Raw genomic sequence first — 16,832 nt, 5'->3', positions numbered from 1 at the left:
GTCCACTCAGTATTCCATATGGGGTTGTTGAGAGACCTAAAAAATCTGGCGAGGTAGACTGGTAGTGTACACTTGATTGGTAGGATGAGAGAATCTTGCTACATCACTTGGGGATCCTTGGTATAGGTAGGCTAGACAATTAGATTCTCAAGTTATGTACGAGGGAGAAGATTTGGACATGGCCATTTTGATCTAGAGAGGAGTCTCTAACATTGTCACCCTAGATGCACTCCTCGTATTTGTGCAAGGACGGTCCCTTAGTCATAAACGCTACACTGGGAGACCTTTGGTATTGCATTACCCATCCAGGTTCTTTTTTGGAGACAATCAGGAGATCCAACCAGGAGAGACACATATCCATGTTTTGGTTCCTCAAGCACTGTAGACTCCTCCCCTCCCAACCTTCCCTCACATTCAAGCCTGAAGCTCCATAGGTTGTAAGTGTAAAAAATAAAAACCGTATTTTATCGTACGGTATCCGAAAATTTCATATCGTACCAAAAATTCCCGTACGGTATTGTATCGTACGGTATCGTATTTTCGTACCGTGACAACCATGAATGGTACTCTGGAGAAGTACAAGACATGGTTGGTTTTGTCGAGGTTTTACACTAGTTGAAGGATCTGACTTTCAAGAGAATTTTGCTTCCATAGCTAGGTTGACCACAATCTGCACCGTCCTTGCCTTAACAGCATAGGGGAAATGGCCTATCTAATTAATTGGTGTAAAATCCATATGGGAATGCAATAACATGTCCCATGGTTCTAATTCTTAAAGCAAGAATTGCAGGTTACCAAAGGTAGTGTGTGGGCTAAAACAGGTCCCACAAGCATGGCACCAACAGATTCATGCATACTTTTTGAGTTTTTGTCTCTTTCATAGTGCTTCAAATGCAAACTGTACATCTTTTGTGAGCGTCATGCATATGGTCATTGTTCTCTATCTAGATGACCTCATCTTGATTGGGGATCACCTGAAAAAGATCACATGAACACAATAGATGTGTAGTACAAAGTTAGAGATGTCTGACCTTAGGTTTATGCATTATTGTGAGGGCTCACAAAAGTCAGGCAATTTTTATCTCTCAAGGAAGTATGCAGGGGAGATACTTAAAGCATTTGGCATGGTTGAATGCAAGGGAGTTAGTACCTTGATGGAGGTTTGAGCAGGTTTTCCAAGAAGCCCGGAGAGAATCATTGGAAAGTAGATAAGTGGGGATTGAGATGGCATTACCTACGTTATGTGGGCCAGACCCTTGTGGTTTCCGTGACTCAAATTGGGTGGGTGATTTGGACACCGGGCTCTTTGTAACATTGTATTATTTTTCTCTTGATGCAGAATGCACGTGGATCAATAAGAAATAACTCAAAGTTGCACTCTCATCGATAGAGGCCGAGTACAAAGCTGCATGCTTTGGCATTGTGGCTGAGGTGGAGTCTTTAGTATATGGGAGTGGTTCAAAAGTAGCCTACAATTTAGAATCTTATGTTTCACGTTCATACGAAACACACTAGAATTCAATATCAATTTGTGTGTGAGCTCATCGTGACATCATGTTCAGAGAGTTCGAGATGGTTTATTGCTCTTGACAACAGAGAATTGTGCAAACATTCCGCAAAGTCTTTTTGTAGAGATGTGATGGGTGCAGCATCTTCATCATTCAGCCTTGGACCACAAAGGTAGTGGACCTTCGAGTGGATATTGAGAGGGGAGGGGGTGTGTGTCAGGGGGTGTTGGATATCAGCATACAACCTCTATATTAGCAGCCCTAGATCATCCATAAAAGCTCCCTTTAGTGGAGCACGCAAGAGTGGAGGCTTTGCCATCTATTGTATTACATCAGTAATAAAACATTGATCTCTATCTGTGTTATTGTGTGGTTTGAGTTTAAAGTGTTGTGCTTTGAAAGATCCTACTCGTTGAATGTTGCCTGCATATGCCATACATGGCATGTTCTATCCACTTATAGCATGGGGGGAAGAGAGAGAGAGAGAGAGAGAGGGAGAGAGAAATGAAAATGAAATCTGTATTAACTTCTTCAAAAGGCCAAAATGACCTATGAGACCAAAAGTTGAAATAATCTGGTCAGATGAAGTACAAATGTCAGTGGCATGTGACACAAAAAAGTGAGAAAAGATCTAAAGATCTAGAGATCAAGAGTAACATGGGAAACATGGGAAACTTGGGAAACTTGGGAAGCTACTAAGAGGGGACAAAAAAGTCCACACAGAGACATCTTTGGGCGCGTGAGGCTCATGAATGTGTGAGGGTATAGACGGGCCCTCAGTGGATGAAATCCCTCATAGGTCACTGAATCATGAAGACAAGCTCCTCCGAGGTGAACTGCCTAGAGAGTATCTGCTGGTGATTTGCGATGATCTCTCTAATCCTCCCATGCCATCTGGATGTGCTATGGATACCTTGAGGTCTAGGGAGTCTGTCCCAACATAGCTGAGAGGCACGCTCAAGAGTGACCCCTCTGGATGTGGATGTAGCTGTGTCCTGACCCTGCCTCTGCTGTGCTGAAGTGGTGCTCCCAAAGAAATCAGTAAGTTGTCTCTGCATAGGACCTGTGTGTGCTACTCCTCCACGTATGAGAGTCTCTCTATGCCGGCGTATCTCTAGTAGAAAAAGTCCTAGGCATCTCTGGTCACTGTAGTCCATCACTTTGGCAAGGGGGCCGAACCCCTCTCTCAAAAGGCAATGGTCCGTCTCCAGCTCTAGCTGACATAGCTGACATATACACTGCTCTGCCGGTACTCTTTGTGGTCCATATCTACCTGTCTCAATCCTCAGCTGATGAGAGGAAGTGTGGATCTGACCAATAGTACATTTGATGCCATGTGACAAATGTATGTCCATGTATCTTGGACCAGTGATGAAACCATCCTATGTGAGGCGAAGCAGGTGATCTCTGTAAAAACTCATCTTCGTCCCTCGAGGGCCTGTTGGTGATACCCATGTCCTCTCAGTGTCTAATCTGATGATATCATGCCTAATGATTCTGTTCACCTCTGAGTGGTGCTAAGGCAGAGAAGAGGCGTCTAAAGAGTACCGAAAAGGTGGCAATCTATCCATCGAGATCCCATGTAGACTGAACCATATCTGTGCATACTGTTAGGTGTTTTTCTGAAAGGCGTTTTTGGCTTGTGTACATATGGGATGCATGGCAGGTGTGAAGGTGTTGCCTTTGAATGCGTTGCCAGATGTACAGGGTGAATGGTTTTGCTGTAGGCTTGTTACAGGCTTGTTCAAAGTGTGCTTTGCTGGAGATGGTATTAGCCATTTGGCAGCCCTGAATGTGTGCGCGTCCCAAGAAATGAGTGGGCTTTCGCAGGTTGTATTCAAGTGTGTGGAGAGCGTGGGGAGCAATTAAAGTTGAAAGGGGCCAGTGTTGCCTTAGACATGGTGTGAAAAGGCATATTATGGTGGCCATCTTTAGGGCAAAGTAAAAAGAGTATGATAATATTAACGTGGCAAAAAAAAAGGATAGCCATGTGGAAGCCAATGTAGCTGCCAGCGGGTTCCCTCTAGAAGTTGGCGAAGTAGCGAAGGTTGGCCGCCTTATGGGAGAGAAGGGCTCTCGGGGGTATGAAGAGAGAGGCCCGCACCAGGTAACCGCCTGGTGACAGGGACGTGGAGGCGCTGCGGAGACAGAGGCGCCCGGGTGATCGTGCGAAGGGAGAGGCGAAAAGGTGTGAGGGCTAGCAGCCGCCTTGTACGTGAAGTCGCCTGGCTGGGGGGATTCTGCAGGCTACGGCTGGAAAAGAGAGATGGCCGCCTCGTACGGTGGAGCGCCCTGGTCATTCTGCAGAGAAGACACAAAGAGGAGCCTGAGGAGAAAGAAACGAGCTGGTTTGTAGCAGGCGCCAAAGGGAAGGCTGCCGCCTCGTTGTAGAAGGCTCTGGAGTGATTCGGCAGAGAGAGGGTGAGTGTGCAGGCGAAGACAGAGGAGCTGAAGCGGGAAGAGGTGGCCGCTTTGACGGAGGGGGGCCTCTGGTCTACACTGACGCAAAGGTTTCAAAAGGGTGGCGGCCTCGTTGAAGGGCTGGTGTTGCGTTGGTGATACAGAGCTGGCTGGAGACTTGTGCAGACAGACGGGGGTGTAGATAAAGAGACGGCCTTGCAGAGTACGCAGGCGCAAGGGCAGAGGCTGGCGAGTTTGGGGCTGCAGTGCTCGGGTGGAGTTGCCGCCTTGTGAAATGGAGATCTCTGGTGAGCCTGGCTGGAGTACAGCAGCAAGTGTGAAGGGATATAGCCGCCTTGTGAAAAGAGAGAAAGGTCTCTTGGGTCGTTGAGCAGAGCAAAGGTGAAGAAAGAGAGAGAGAGCCTCGGGTTGGGAAGCAAGGAGAGCAGAGGCGAGGGCTGCTGAACATACAGGACAGCAAGCTGGCAGCGAAGTGGAGAGTTTGAAAGTTTTTCTTTTTAGAAGCTTTGGATCGTGAAGGTGCTGTAAAAGGAGAGCCATGGCCGAAGGGAGTGAAGGAAGCCGAGTGGAGTCAGCTGATTTGTGAAAGAGGGATCTTCTTTTTTGCATTATTTGTGGATAAGTGTGCGGGTTTTCATTATCTTGTGGAATACAGGGTTTTTGAGGTATCTCTGTGTGGTGTTTTGAGAGATTTCTGTTTCCAGCATCGTGCTGGTGGTGCCCCTTGTGTTTGTTGTGTCTTCCAAGGCTGTTGGGTAGGTAGCTGTAGAGGCATTTCTCCTTTTCCTAGCCTCCCGACACATACCAGCATGTGAAACCGGCCTCTGATAGAAAACCAGAGTCCGGTAGGAGCAATCACCCGTCCACTTGTAGTCTAGATGAGAAACAAAACACAGATTGGGGCTAGAGTGCCCAAATCTGAATACACAGCGACACCTGTTGGCCCCAAAGCTTGGCGCCCCTTGCGGTATTTCTTTATTCCATTAAAATAATATGTATGGCTGAGTACAACACAAAGACCAGCCAAGAGTTTACACCTGTAAGTCCAATCTGACGGCCCACAAATCCTTCTCAGCACAGAGGATCTATGCACACAGATCTGTGTCCTCAAGCAACACACTGTGCCTCCCTCTGATCAGCCAAGATCACAAAGCAGGCCAGCCATGGGCATACATCTGGCATAACTCAAGAGCGTGATACATCTTCTCAGCTCAAACATACATGTGCTGTCCAATCTCTGTCTTAATCTCTTGTCAATCTGCCAAACCCCTCCTCTCACAAGGAGCCAGATAACACATACCTGCAGCAGACATCAAGCAATAGAAAGAGAGATGGATGAACAGAAACAGAGCTTACCAAGTTCAGCTCGTGAAACAACACTGGAGGAAGCAACAGCACCAATCTGTGCCTGCAGGCACTTGAATCCACAATCCTGCTTCACACGTGTGCTTGCACTTGCCTGTATCCTCCTCCTGATGCTCACTCCTATGCTGTCCTTGAAAATACAGATCTGAAAATCAGCACTGTACCCGTCTGTACCGCCTCGGGATACGTGCCAGGCGTTGTACTTGCATAAACAGCCTGCTGTCCACTTCTGTACCAGCCTGAATCAGCATACACAGGTCTGTCCAGCACCCAGGAAAGCGCCGCCTGCACCTGTACTTGCTGTACCTGACTGCCCGTACATTGTACGGCAGTCGTACAGTAGGGTATGGGCTGGAAAACAGACTGTACAGCCTGTACAGGTCTTCAGCGCAGCCCAACCAGCAGAGAAGAAGCCCCTCAGCTCTGCGCTCCTCAATCCACAGCAAACCCAGCAGTCGTACAGCACTGTACGGCTGCTGTACGGCCTGTTTACAGCACACAGCTTGCAGAAAACAGCAGCTACAGCACAGATACAGCAGCCGCCTGCAGCTCCTCTTGCTTTTCCACGATAGTTTACAAGCGCATGAGGGAACCTCTCCTTTTGCTACACGATTCCCCAAAAAGGGAAGAGAGAGAGAGAAGAGAGAGAAAACTCCTCCCCAATTTAATCCCTAGGGCCCCAACTTAATAAGTTCCTAGGGCCACTAAGGCCTAGGGGCAAACTCCAATAAACATTAAAAGTTAATGTTTCTAGTTCCCCCCTTCACACCTAGGGTTGTCCACACATCTTAAACACTGTCCGGGCACCCCCCATGTGAATCATAAAATATTCTGACTCTGCAACCACCATGCCCACACTTGTCTTGCTCCATTTTCACAGGGCCATGACATACCCCCCTCTTGAAAAATGGCAAGCGTCCTCGATTGCATTCTGGTGATGCATCAAAATATCCAAAGTGAAATATACAATATGGCAAGATCAGCGTCCCAATCTCTCTGAGCCATACACGTGTATCAATATTCACTGCAAACCAATGGCATAGTAATAGTCCAAGTTGTATACCACTGTGAACCATACATATCCACAAAAATCTCCATGTGACTAGTACACATATATCATAGAAGTCCCATAAACAGATGTACTGTCAGCCTCAGTACCTTCGGGTGAGATAAAAACTGCACCAAGCGACCTCTAGATGTCATCTGAGCCTGTCTGTATCAAGGGAGTGGAGGTGCTACCCCCCTCTTGAGCATCAGGTAATGCTCCAGACCCATGCTCTGCTGAACCTGAATGAGCCACAATAAGAGTCGGCTCTAACTCAAAGGCATCGAGATAAAGCTGCAAAACCTGAGGTGAATCTGTTAAGTCACCTTCCTCCATCCACTTCGCATCCATCGGTGAATAGTTCTTGAACTTCACAAGATAGCGACGGGAAACTTTACCTCGTACCTTCCTTTCTTTATGTGCCAGTATCTGCTCTGGAATCAGAACCTCATCAAGTTCCTCAACTTCCGGCTGAGCCTCATCGGATACATCCTCAGGCACATCCCCACGGAAAGGTCTAAGAAGACTCACGTGAAAAGCATTGTGAATCCTCCAGTGATCTGGTAACTTCAAACGATAGGTTACCTCACCAATCTTTTCCAAAACCTGAAAAGGCCCATAATATCGCATGCTCAACTTAGGGAATAAGCGCTCTTTACCCTTCATCTTCTTGAGTCTAGCCTTTTCAAAACGCAAAAGAACCCAATCACCCAATGCAAATTGTAAATCACGTCTGTGACGGTCTGCGGCTTTCTTTTGCTTCTGCTGAGTTTTCTGGAGGGCCAACTTAACTCTCCGATAAGCTTCATCCAAGCTCTCCACATACTGATCAGCCTCAAAGATCTTATCCTTTGTATGCAAAATGGGCGGTACCTTCTTCCCTCCTTCTACAATCTCAAAAGGCGCCTTGCCTGTCGAGCTATGTACAGTGTTGTTATATGCAAACTCCACTAGAGGAAGATACTTTTCCCATTGTTGTTTGTGCTCTGACACATAACACTTGAGAAGATCCAACACTGTAGAGTTAGCCTCTTCTGACTGACCATCTGTCTGTGGATGAAATGACGATGAAAACTTGAGAGTTGTACCCATGTTGTCAAACAACCCTCTCCAAAACAAACTCGTCATCCGTGGATCACGGTCACTAATGATAGACGTAGGCAAGCCATGATACTTGAAGATTTTCGCCATGAACAACTTCACCATATGATCCACTTTAATTGTCTTCCTCACGGGAATGAAATGAGCCTGCTTACTGAACCTGCATATGATAGTCCAGATGCCATCATTTCCCGTTTGTGTCCGTGGAAGATCAAATACAAAATCCATGGCAATGCTCTCCCAAGGTCTATCCGGAATAGGTAAAGGCTGTAATAACCCTGGTGTCTTCTGACGGTCAAACTTTACCTTCTGACATACGATGCATTGCCTGACAAAGGCATCAACATCTCTTCTCAAGGTTGGCCAATAAAAGAAAGTCTCCACTGCTTTGACCGTGGCGTCAATACCTCTATGACCTGCATACGGTGGAGCATGACTTTCAATCATAACCTTGAGTCGCAATGGCCTGGTAACACACAGTCTGCCATGCATCAATAAAAACCCATCTCTGAGAGTGTAATGCTCATGCCGCTGACCCTCAGACATCTGATCATATAACTTTTCAAAATCCTCATCATGGGCATACTGCTCTTTCATTTCATCAAGCTCATGATGATAAGCAAGTGAAACTGCAGAGACCTGTGGCTTGCGTGACAAAGCATCTGCCACTACATTCTTTTTGCCTTCCACATGCACAATCTGGAAGTGAAACATTGACAAAAAGTTTGCCCAACGCATATGCTTCTCTGAAAGCTTAGTCTGCGTGAGGAAATAACGCAAGGTTTGATGATCTGTCTGTACAGTAAAATCAGCCCCAAGCAAGTAGTGTTTCCATGTAGAAAGAGCATGAATTACAGCCAACATCTCTTTCTCATACACCTGTAAATGCTTCTCGGCATCTTGCAAAACTCTACTCTCATAGGCTATCACATGTCCCTCTTGCATGAGAACTGCACCAATGCTACTTCCACATGCATCACACTGGACAACAAAAGCCTTTCGGAGGTCCGGTAACACCAATACTGGGTCCGAAGTAAGCTTTTCTTTGAGCTTTTTGAATGCTGCAATTTCCCGATCAGCCCATCTAAACGGAGTTGCTTTCTTCGTCAAAGCATGAAGAGGCGAAGCAATTTCAGCAAAGTGCCGTATGTAACGCCTGTAATAGGAACACAATCCTAGAAAACTGCGTACATCATGCACGGTCCTCAAAGCTGGCCAATTAAGTATTGCTTCTACCTTGGCTGGATCCATACGGACTCCATGACCAGACACAATATGCCCCAAGAAATGTATCTCCTGCAAGAAAAACTCACTCTTCTTGCCATTAACCACCAATCTATGGTTTTTGAGTTCTGCAAACACAATGGCCAAATGCCTTCTATGCTCTTCCTCAGTTCGTGAATGCACAATCATATCATCAAAGAATGTGCCCACAAACTCTCTATGAGGCCTGAAAATCCTGTCCATCATTCTGTTAAATGTGGCAGGCGCATTCGTTAAACCAAAGGGCATAACCAAGAACTCATACAACCCAAACGTGGTTCGGAATGCTGTCTTATGCACATCCTCGGGTCTAATGCGTATCTGATGATACCCGCTTTTCAAGTCAATACGACTAAAAACTGTGGAGCCCTGTAAGCGGTCCAAGATGTCATCGATCCTCGGTATGGGGAATCGATTCTTGATGGTATTCTTATTCAGCACCCTGTAATCTATACACATGCGCCAAGAACCATCCTTCTTCTGCACTAAGAGCACAGGTGAGCAAAAGGGTGATGAGCTAGGCTGAATCAACCCCTTATTCAATAGCTCCTACACCTGACTCATAATCTCTTCTTGTTGGGCTGCACTAACACGATACGGCGGTCTATTCGGTGGAGTACTACCAGGAATCAGATCTATAGCATGATCTTCTGGCCTCTCAGGAGGTAATTCTCCTGGCAATGACTCGGAAAAACAGTCTTGAAACCCACTTAAGAAATCAGCCCTGTCCTTATCTAACATCGACAAATTAGACTTAGACTCATCATCCTGTGCATCCTTTACATAAATCAAGTACGCGGAAAGATGCTTTTTCATTACTGATGAAATCGCTGAAGCGGATACAATAGGAACAGATTCCCCTTTGAGTTTTACATCCAATACATGCTCTTTCCCTCTATGAGTCAGAGTAATTTTCCTATTGAAAGTATCCACCACCGCATGTACCCTGTGGCACCATGGCATCCCCAACAAAACATCACAGCCATCCAAAGGCATGATGAAAAACTCCTCGCTGTCCACATAACCCTGCAAATGAAGCCGAAGCTTCCCAATGAAAGGAGTAACGGGTTCTGCATACCCTGGACAAGCCATATTAGCCTCATGTAGCGGCCCCATCTCCTCTGCGCGAATCCCCAATCGGCCAGCCAAATCTGGTGAAATGAAGTTGGCTCTAGCACCTGTGTCAAAGAAGATCAAAGCATTCTGATCTCTCACTTTGCCCCATGCCCTGCACAACTCTGTAGCTTCACCACTTAGCTGCTCCCCCACAAGATCAGGAACTAAGCCTGCAGAAGGCTTTGGTTTCTTTGGCTTGGGTTCTCCTTTATTGTCAGGGTCCTTCTTGGACGTTCTTTTGGGACAATTGAATGACATATGCCCCTCTTCAGTACAGTAAAAACACTTTTGAGCATCTCTCAAAGCCTGTCTTTCCTCAGAAGTCCTTTTGGGCATCGGCAACTTCTTATACTTCGTCTCTGAAGACCCTTTAGTATCACGAGAAGCATGCCCAAATTTTTCAGCTTTCTTGCCCAATTTCTTACTGCCTTTAAATCCAGATGAACCACCTGTGAGTAACGCATTAGCTGTCATAGCATTTTCAATCATCTGTGACATGTTCGTTACTCTTGTCTTTATACAGTAATCTCATACCTCCTTGGGCAGCCCACAACAATACTTCTCTACCTGCTCAGATAATGGCACAGCACGATAAGAAGTCACTGGGAGTAGAGCTTCCCAAAACTTCTTGTTATAATCCTCCAAACTATCACACTTTGAAGCATCCAGCTTGTGCCATGCTGTCATAACATCCACCTCAAATGTAGATGTGAGCCATACGGAAGAGAAAACCTGTTTGAATTGGACCCATGTGGTGGGTGCTATGCCCTGCAAAAGAAGAGTAGACCACCACTGCAAAGCATTGCCCTTGAGAAAAGTGGCAGCTTTCCTCACCTTAGAGGACTCCGTGTAATTCCCACCAGAAAAAGCAGCATCAAACTGCTGTAAAAAGGTAAGTGCCTTCAATTTATCCTTGGCCCCACTGAAAGTGTCAAACTTCACTGCAGCTCCCCCTTCCTTGTAATCCTTCGCCTTGCCCATAGGCGTTAGATTATCATATGGAAGTGGTTTCGTAAGATTGCTGCCCCCAACATTCATACCCATCATTGGGTCAACATTTCCCATTCCAGCACCAGGCATACCATACATCCCAGCCATGTTTCCATACATTCCACTATGCATACCTGGCTGCATGCCACCAAACATATTGCCTTGCATCCCAGGTTGCATGCCTGCAAACATATTTCCAGCCATACCGGACTGCATACCACCATACATATTCCCCTGCATGCCAGGCTGAAAATTGGCTCCAAAAGGCCCATACATACCCATGCCTCCCTGAGGATAACCCCCAGTCATGGATTGGAACACCGAGCCACCACCAAAATACCCTGGATGCATGTTCTGCTGAGGAATAGGTGGCTGTCCATAGAAGGAACTCTGTGGGTTAGCACCAAAAGCATGCTCCATGTTCGGAAACTGTGCAGGAGATGGATCCTGTGGAGTGGTACCACTATGACCCTGAGAAAGATTCTTTGATCGAACCTTCTTCTTCTTTTTCTGGGGCTCTGTGCGAGGCTCTGAGCGAGATCTCAAAAATTCAGCAAATCTCTCACTCTGTGTGAGCTGCATAAAAGTATCCATAACACTAGCCAAGCGATCTTTGAACCGAGCATCATCGTCCTCTTTACCATGCACATCTTCTGGCTGTGTTACATCCTCATAAGGCTCAACATCTGCAGCCTGTTCTCCTACAAAAATATCCTCAGATACATCTCTTTCAGGAGAAGTCTCTTGCTCTTCTTCTTCTTGATAGAAGTACTCATCCTCTGTATCAGACATGATTGCTGAATTTTCAGCGATGGCTTTCTCCAAAACAACCACGAGCTCACCCCCTTCAGAAAGTTGATGATTGGTCCCGGCGACGGAACCTTGAAACCGGCCTCTGATAGAAAACCAGAGTGCGGTAGGAGCAATCACCCGTCCACTTGTAGTCTAGATGAGAAACAAAACACAGATTGGGGCTAGAGTGCCCAAATCTGAATACACAGCGACACCTGTTGGCCCCAAAGCTTGGCGCCCCTTGCGGTATTTCTTTATTCCATTAAAATAATATGTATGGCTGAGTACAACACAAAGACCAGCCAAGAGTTTACACCTGTAAGTCCAATCTGACGGCCCACAAATCCTTCTCAGCACAGAGGATCTATGCACACAGATCTGTGTCCTCAAGCAACACACTGTGCCTCCCTCTGATCAGCCAAGATCACAAAGCAGGCCAGCCATGGGCATACATCTGGCATAACTCAAGAGCGTGATACATCTTCTCAGCTCAAACATACATGTGCTGTCCAATCTCTGTCTTAATCTCTTGTCAATCTGCCAAACCCCTCCTCTCACAAGGAGCCAGATAACACATACCTGCAGCAGACATCAAGCAATAGAAAGAGAGATGGATGAACAGAAACAGAGCTTACCAAGTTCAGCTCGTGAAACAACACTGGAGGAAGCAACAGCACCAATCTGTGCCTGCAGGCACTTGAATCCACAATCCTGCTTCACACGTGTGCTTGCACTTGCCTGTATCCTCCTCCTGATGCTCACTCCTATGCTGTCCTTGAAAATACAGATCTGAAAATCAGCACTGTACCCGTCTGTACCGCCTCGGGATACGTGCCAGGCGTTGTACTTGCATAAACAGCCTGCTGTCCACTTCTGTACCAACCTGAATCAGCATACACAGGTCTGTCCAGCACCCAGGAAAGCGCCGCCTGCACCTGTACTTGCTGTACCTGACTGCCCGTACACTGTACGGCAGTCGTACAGTAGGGTATGGGCTGGAAAACAGACTGTACAGCCTGTACAGGTCTTCAGCGCAGCCCAACCAGCAGAGAAGAAGCCCCTCAGCTCTGCGCTCCTCAATCCACAGCAAACCCAGCAGTCGTACAGCACTGTACGGCTGCTGTACGGCCTGTTTACAGCACACAGCTTGCAGAAAACAGCAGCTACAGCACAGCAGCCGCCTGCAGCTCCTCTTGCTTTTCCACGATAGTTTACAAGCGCATGAGGGAACCTCTCCTTTTGCTACACGATTCCCCAAAAAGGGAAGAGAGAGAGAGAAGAGAGAGAAAACTCCTCCCCAATTTAATCCCTAGGGCCCCAACTTAATAAGTTCCTAGGGCCACTAAGGCCTAGGGGCAAACTCCAATAAACATTAAAAGTTAATGTTTCCAGTTCCCCCCTTCACACCTAGGGTTGTCCACACATCTTAAACACTGTCCGGGCACCCCCCATGTGAATCATAAAATATTCTGACTCTGCAACCACCATGCCCACACTTGTCCTGCTCCATTTTCACAGGGCCATGACAGCATGTCTCATCTCCCCTTTCTGCAAGCTGTCGTTATGACTTCAAAGCGAGCCTAGCATATCTGTGTCGAGGAAGCTCCCATAAACTATGGAGGAAAGGTACTGACCTGGTAAGAGCCTCTACTATGAGTGGTGCAGCAGCCATCTCTGCTTGAGAGAGAGAGATTACGCTGTCGTGCTATGGCGCGTCTATGGTGTGAAACCATGCATGTGAGGCCATTAAATGCAAATCCAGATGCATGGGATTAAGTGCCACGGTGTACATGATATTCCGAGGACTAGCAGAAGTCTTTGTGCTTGTGTACATATGGGATGTATGGCGTGTGGAGAGTTTTGCTTTGGAATGCGTTGCCAGATGTACAGGGTGGAATGGTTTGTGTTGAGCTTGTTGCAGGGCCGTCCGGAACGAGGTTTAGTGGAGGTCGGCTGGGATGATATCAGTTGCTCAGTCGTTTGATATGTGTGCGGGTCCTAAGATAATTGGGCTCTCGTAGATTGTGTTGAAGGTATGAAGGCATGGGCAATTAGGAAAGAGGGGCCAAGGTTGCTTTGAACATTTGGTGTGAAAAGGATAAGAGTGATGGTGGCCATCCATTAGGTTTTAAACAAATGCAAGAAATAAATGATAATAACGTGGCCCAAAAGGCAGACACGTGGAAGCTAGAGCTACTGCAAGCGTAGCTGGCCAGCATGTGAAGAGAAGATACGTGAAGTAGAGGTGGCGGGTGAAGCGCGGGCTGCAGGGAGAAAGGGAGACGGCCTCGTGGAAAAAGAGGCTTTTCCAGGGGAATTCTGGGAACAGGGCGCGGCAGCTGCTGCAGAAGAAACGAGGTGTAGCCTTGTGTGTGGGATAGGGGACTTCTGGAATACTGTCAAGCTGACGACAGGTTGGTGAGCTAAAGCCGGTGATACAGAGGGATAAAGAGGGAGCAGCTGGAGCTGCTGGTTGACGGGCTGCCAGCGCAAGAGAAGAGAAGCACAGTGTTGTGTAAAGAAGGCTGGAGGCGCCAGGTGATGGAACGAAGGGAGGCATCACGCAGAGCCGCCAGCCTCTGTAGCATACAGGCGAGAGGTGTTCAATTGGATCTTCAAAAGGAATTGACTACCAGAAGCGCCTTTTCATCTGATTCGTGCACACCATGTGACAAGTTGAGCAAAACAGTGCAGGTTGACAAAGAGTCACCCAAGTGTTTCAGAGTGAGAAATGGACAGAGACACCCTGGTGTTATGGATTTAATAAGAGTGACAAACCCTTTGTTTCTTACTGGAGCAGCGAGCGACGGGCTGCTGAGCGTGGAGAGATGCGTTAAAAAGAAGCAGATGTGCAGCTGCAGTGGGCGTCAAAAACTGCTGGCGTTAAGTAGACAGGCTGGTGACTGTGAACGTGCAGTGGAATCACAACGAGGGGTTTTATCATCTTGTTCAGCAGACAGCTCTCAAGGGAAAATGTCTATCAATGTTTTGGCTTCTGTCAATGACTTGCAGAGCACCTATGTTGGGATTGAAGACAGCTCTGGTAATAGGCTGAGCATTTGTTGTTGAGCTGATTTCTACCTCTTGATCCAGAGCTCTGTTGTTCTCTACTAGTGTGTGTGTTATGATTATGATGGTAATTGTGTGTGTGATTTTGGGAGTGCATGTGTGATGATGAACTTGTAACCAAGGAAGAGAAAGGGAGAATGATACTAATTTCAAAGCTTCAAGAATTGAAATGATTTGGGACATGTACATGTCAACAAAAATGGTGATGTCTTATGCTCTTTGAGGAGTTATCTATTTTGTTTTCTTGCTGGGATTTTGGAAGTTACTCTCACAGCTAGAAGTCTCGTACTTTCCCAGCGACACCGCCCACGTCACGACAGCTTTGGTGAACCCGATGTGAACCCGTTGGGGTGAGAGTACGTAGAGATGGCTAGCAAAATGGAGCATTTATATGCAGAGATGAAAGAGCTTGAAGAGCGGTTCAGGAAGATTGAAGAAGAAAAGCGAATTCAGGAAGCGGTGGAAATTGCGGTGCAATTGGTATATAACAGGGTCAATATATTTGATGGTTTCGATCCAGAAAGCTATCTAAGGTGTTACGAGACAGAGATGAAGAATCAAGGGGTTCCAGAAAACATGATGATTGCATCTTTTGCATACCTTATAAGTCCTGATTTAAAAGATGAAGTGCTGGAACTAGCAGAGTATCACTCCAAACGATGGAGTGATTTTGCAGATGCACTTATTTATGCGAGTTCCATGAACCTAAAGCAGGAGCAACTTACTTGGGAAAAGAAAAAGCAAAAGGGTGATGAAATGAGGTATAATGTGAGCTGTGATAGTGTTCCAGCAACGATCCGAGCCAATTTAGAAGCGGTTGTCGATGCATGTCTTATGGAGGATCATCAATTGCTATTCAAGGCTGATACAGAGATTGTGGAGGCTGTTTATGCTAAATTAGGACTGCAAAAAGCCGTTAGTGAGCAACAAGGCTTTCACAGTGCCAAAAGCGATGCTTTGCTACAGCCTCATAAAGATGCAATGGGTGAACTGTGCAAGTATAATCTGTCTTCCTTGTTTGAGGGTGCAGACATACAGGGTCCTATAATCATACCACATGATGTGTGTATGCCTATGCTTGAGGAGACACTTGATTCAGAGAGCTTCAGGACAGGTGCTCAAGACCCAGTACACGAGGAAGAGGACATCGCTAATAGTTTCCTCTTGGGCTGTGAAGCATGTAAGCTGTGTAAACTTGAGGATTCTCATGACGAAAGTGCTCCTTCGAAGAGTATTCCTCAGGTGTCGTATCATATGTGTGAAGAACAGCAGGAACCAATGCTTCTTGCTGAAAGCATGATTGCAAAGTTTGAAGATCTAAGACAAGAAGAAGATGCTATCATTACTGCATTCTTATCTGGTTATGATGCTTATAAGCAGGATGATGTACATGAATATGCATGCGAGGAAAATAAAATATTACAAGATGGACCACAAGTATGTGTGATTGATTTAGAGGGGGTGAGTGATATGGGTGATTCCAACAGTGATGTTGCTTCTGAAGCTGGTTGCCAAGGTTCTTTGGATTTGGGTTATCCTGGAATGCTAACTGGGTGTTCCAACAATAAACAGGGTGATGCTATGCCATCAGTGTCAGGGTTACCTTGCAACCACATTTGTGAGCAACAATCTCGAGCTTGGAAGCCAGTTTATGATGATGATTTGGAGAGGGAAATTGAATCTGTCTTTTTGGATCATACAGGGTTCAATGACATACAGATTCAAGGGTACTCGGGTGAGGGACCCATAATTCTAAGCCCATCTGCAGACAGGTATCAAGAAATACTGGGAGATAACATGCAGGTGCAAAGTGTGGTCACAGAGCCTCATGGAGCCTCATGAGGCTGCATATGAGCAACCAAATGGATATAGCTATGGGGGTATGAATGTTCATGATAATCAACATGTGGGATTGCAAGATGATAATGGCTTCAATGCGATTGATCTTGAATTGGATGCTATCCTAGATGATGCATTGGATGATTTCATGATACATAATAGATCCCCATCAGCTTTGGGCTCTTCTATGCTTGATGCTAGTCAACTGTCGGTTGCAAGTGAGGATATGCAGGTGTTATGTAAGCCAAATGATTGTGATGAGATTGATTCAGAGCTGGAGGCTATTCTCGATGATGCCTTGTTGGACTTTGTATGTGTTGATG

The 16,832-nt window shown here is 46.4% G+C and overlaps 1 protein-coding gene across 5 annotated transcripts in view; it reads left to right on the top strand.

The window, feature by feature from the left end:
- The window catches only part of LOC147605177 (uncharacterized), a 141,283-nt gene that overhangs the window by 84,742 nt on the left and 39,709 nt on the right, over positions 1–16,832 (top strand). The window lies entirely within an intron of this gene.

The sequence above is a fragment of the Cibotium barometz genome, chromosome 60 (genome assembly GCF_041138505.1).
Source record: "Cibotium barometz isolate CiBa-2024 chromosome 60, ASM4113850v1, whole genome shotgun sequence".
NCBI lineage: Eukaryota > Viridiplantae > Streptophyta > Polypodiopsida > Cyatheales > Cibotiaceae > Cibotium > Cibotium barometz.
Note: the sequence above shows the minus strand (reverse complement) of the source record. Positions and strands in the feature narration are given on the sequence as shown.